Here is a 4,831-nt window from a genome sequence, read left to right on the forward strand (position 1 = left end):
CAGGAAGCCAAGGCTTTAGGTGATAGGCCACGCCCACCCGGACGTCACTCAAAGGTAATAGGCTCTCAAATGAAGGGTCAAGGGTTAACGCTGGGAGTGGAAATGCCGAGTCAGACAAATGAATGTTGGACTTGTTTTTTTTTTGCTCCTGTCATATATCTTTGACTAGAGGATCTTTGACTAGTGTTGCAGAAGGTGCTTAAAAACAGCACAGCTCTCCTGTTATATAGACGATCTTTGACTCATGTTTTTGCAGTAGGTGCTTGAAAACAACAGAGCATCCTTCAAATATACGAGTAGAGGATCTTTGACTAGAGTTTTTGTGGTTGGTCATTAATAATAGAGGGCTCTTGTCAAATAGACGATCTTTGACTAGCATTTTTGTGGTTGGTCATTAACAGCCGAGTGCTTTTGTCGGATAGAGGATCTTTGATTAGCACTTTAATGGTTGGTCATTAACAGCAGAGAGCTCTTGTCGGATAGAGGATCTTTGACTAGCGTTTTTGTGGTTGGTCATTAACAGCCGAGGGCTCTTGTCAGATAAAGGATCTTTGACTAGCATTTTTGTGGTTGTCATTAACAGTAGGGGGCTCTTGTCGGATAGAGGATCTTTGATTAGCATTTTAATGGTTGGTCATTACCAGCAGAGGCTCTTGTCAAATAGAGGATCTTTGACTAGCATTTTTGCGGTTGGTCATTGAGAGCAGAGGGCTCTTGTCAGATAGAGGATCTTTGACTAGCATTTTTGTGGTTGGTCATAAACAGCAGAGGGTTCTTGTCAGATAGAGGATCTTTGACTAGCGTTTTTGTGGTTGGTCATTAACAGCAGAGGGCTCTTGTCGGATAGAGGATCTTTGACTAGCATTTTAATGGTTGGTCATTCACAGCAGAGGGCTCCTGTCAAATAGAGGATCTTTGACTAGTGTGTTTGCAGAAGTTGCTTAAAAACACCTTAGTACTCCTGTCATATAGAGGATCTTGACTTGTGTTTTTATGTTTTAGTGCCTAAAAACAGCAGAGTGTTCTTGTCATATAGAAGATCTTTGACTGGCATTTTTCCAGGAAGGGGCTTAAAAACAAAGACCGCTTCTGTCATAAGTAGAGGATCTTTGACATGTGTTTTTGCAGTAGGTGCTTAAAAAGCGGGTGTTCCGACATGACCCATGGTACGGATTTGGCCCGCAGGACACGGATTGAAGGCGTGCTTGTTGAATGCACTTGTTAGTGGTGTCTATGTTGACGTCTCCTTCGCCAACGTCTGCTGCGCGGCGTTGCTTTTGTCGTCGGTAAAGCGTGTCAGTGGTTCCAAACAAGCGTGGACATTAAAATGCATGAAGCGCTGCTTTAAAGCTAAAAGGACGTGACGAGAGAAAAAGCACAAAGAGGCAAAGATGAGATGGAAAATACACAGTGACGAGCCTTCGGGCTAAAAACATGGCCGCCATCCTGCCGGTCAGCTGCACTGGGGGGTTTTCTGTCTGATTCCGGTAGTGATCTTTCGTTGTCCGCCAATCAACATGCTACACTGTGTCAAGCCCCGCCCCTTTAGGTACTTAGGGTACTCATGATGTTACCCCATTTACACTTGGCGTGCAATTGTTCCATCTTGTTGTGCTCGTTGCTTTGTCGCCTAAATGGAAACAAACAAAAAAAAAAGCAGACATTCAAAACAGGAAGAAAAGTACACGCTCCCAAATTGCATCCCGTCCTTTCCGACTGCGCTTCCATTTCCATGTAAATGTGTGGCCACGCTGGAGAGGAACATTTTCAGACCTTCAGACCAGCACGCTTTCATCCCGCTGAATACAAATGATGACCAGGCAGGGACTTGACCACCTCATGACCACCAAATACTCTCCCTCTACACCTTTAGGCCTTTTTGAGCTGTTATTTAACGCTACATTTGACTAAACTCACATCAGCTATCTTTCATGTGGTTGAGTGGTTAGCATGCTGGCCACACAGTCGGGCTCGGGAAGATCGGGAAGACATTTTCCACTTTTCTACTGGTACTCTGGTTTCCTCCCACAAAGAAAATGGATGGATGGATGGACAATTACCTACAGTAACCTAAATTTTTTTTGTAAAACCATACAAATTTAATATATATTTTTATTATTTTTTTGTTATTTTATATAATTTAAAAAAATTAAAGCAAAATACTAAATTAAAAATATTGTTGTTTCCTGTATTATTTAAAAATAATAATTTTTACTTACAAATTATAATTCTTACAAATGTTTTTGATTTTTTTTAAATGTTTATACATTTTTGAAAAATATTTGGGAATTTTTCTATAATAATTGGAGACATTAAAAATAAATTTAAAAAATAATAAGTCTTATAATTATGTATGTAACTTGTGTTCATTTTAAATATATTTTGATAATTTTAAAAATAATTTTGTAAATATATTTTTAATTAGTTCTAATATGAAGAGGAAAAAAGAAATTTTACCTAAAAAAAACAGTTATAATTGTACAAATTAATTGTTTTTAAAACCTTTTTAAAAAGTTTGAGTGTAGCATCGTGGAGTGGATTGTTTGCGACGGCGCACGGACATCGAAGATTTTCCATGCAGGCTAATATGATCCCATACTCCCTTTTATGATGATACTGGACCAATACTGATATTGGGGGGCGGAAGGGGGGGGGCACCCCTAGTTTACCGTTTCTGATGTTTGGTTTTCAAACTCTTCAAAGCTAACAGATGAGACGAAAGAAAGATGAGCAGTTTTACCTTCCTTTTTTCCCGTGACTGGAACCAAAATCACCCCAACCCGTTCCTGCCTCTAACCACTCCCATCCCTTCATCCATCCTCCCAGCCCCCCCCAACCTCCAAAAACACCCCCACCCCACTTCAAGGCCCCCTGGTTCCCAAAGAGAGAAAGTCATTACAGACGAGGATTACATTGATCGCTGTGAGGTGGAGATGCCCGCTGGAGAGGCTGCATGCCTGCAGCAATTTATGCCAACAATGGACCTCATCAGTGTGTGTGTGTGTGTGTGCATGTGTGTGTGTGTGTGTGTGTGTGTGTAACATGTCCATAAGGAGATGCTCCATTGTATGATGGACATCATTTCATAACACGGGTAGACATATTTTGCACACAAAAACAAAAAACATTTTATGCCTAGTCTGAAGTGGGTTTGCCTCTTGCCGTCGCCATGGAAACCAGCAAGTAAACACACACATCAGGCCTATCTTTATTTCCCAGTGGGGCGGCAGCACTCTTAGCTAAAAGAGGGATGGTCAGCTCTTCAAGGTGTAGGATGAATGATAGCATGATAGCATGATAGCATGACAGAACGGAAGAACGGCAGCGTGTGAGTGATGGTGGTGAGGGGTTCGTTAATAACGGATTAAGCATCAAAGCAGCTAGCGCAGGAGCAAGACGAGCTTTCCATAAATTAACTTCACCTTTTTTTTTTAGTGTTGAGTTGTTTTTTTGTCTGGTTGGCACATCTCCTTCTTGTTATTATTATTATTATTATTATTATTATTATTATTATTATCATCACTGTATATTGTATAGTGTATACTGTATGCAAATAGCCGATATGTCAAATGGAGCTGCTGGTGAGGGCTGATATGTTAATTATGGACATATTTAGTATTATTACTGTATTCTATTATTAATTATTATTATTATTAATTAGTGAATTATCTTTGCTTTGTCAGATTTCACACACTTAAAATGTTTTGAATAAACATTTGTTTGGGGTTTTTAATATATTTACATGCAATAAAATAATTTTGGGTTTTTTCTGTATATTTCAATGAAATAAATATGTAATTGCATATTTTTTGCATGATTTTTTAGGTGAATTTGCCATGCAGAAATGTAATAAAATGTTGTTGAAGTATTTTGTGTTTTTATTATATTTAAAATCACGTTTTTTCCATGCAGAAATTTGTTATGATTATAATATTATTTCCCTCTTAAAACCTTTTAGACTCAACTTGGTTCCTTTCCATGTCACTCAGTGATGCGCAATGACAGGTCTGCCATCTAGTGGTCAGTTTGGCAAATGACAATTGTAGTCGCAAGTTTATCAAACAAAATATACAGTATAATCACTAGTATTATTACTTTTTGCTTTGAAAGGTGACCCATACGACCAAATTTTATATATATATATATATATATATATATATATATATATATATATATATATATATATATATATATATGATAAATAAGATTGTAATAATTGCTGTTACTGTGTGTAAAATTGTTAAATTCTTAAACGTTCAGACAACCATTGACAGGCAAACTACGCTCTCTGCTGGACAATAACGAGAATTACAGTCTAAATTTGAACTGAAGTTAGCAACTTAGCATAATGTGTAAAAAAACACTTGTTAGTTGTTCGTCTTGTGACGCCGACCTAATAACGTATTAAAGATAAAGCCTTCCGCGTGAAGAACATAAACTTTTTATTCATCAATTCATATTTAACAAAAAAAATGGGCAAAACATTGCCTTAAAAAAGTTAAAACTTCCGGTCATATTCACAAAAGGGCTTCACGTGGTCTTACAGTCTCGTGCGGATTGTCATTCAACACATCTTATTGTTGCGTGGCTCTGATTGGCGGCTCACGTTTCATGAGGCGCTAGTGCAACAAATGACCACCGGAGGGCGCCCTTTCACTTCTCTCGCTACATTCTTGACTCCTCCTCACCTTCATTCCTCCACTCTTCACCTCTTTTTCTTTCAACGTTTGCTTCCTTTTTCCCCCCCACGCCCCTTACCCCCCATTCCACTAAAATCTGACCCCTCATATGTCCCTGAGCCCCCCCCCCCCCCCCTCGCTTTACTTCCCTC

This window comes from Doryrhamphus excisus, chromosome 15 (assembly GCF_030265055.1).
Source record: "Doryrhamphus excisus isolate RoL2022-K1 chromosome 15, RoL_Dexc_1.0, whole genome shotgun sequence".
Taxonomy (NCBI): domain Eukaryota; kingdom Metazoa; phylum Chordata; class Actinopteri; order Syngnathiformes; family Syngnathidae; genus Doryrhamphus; species Doryrhamphus excisus.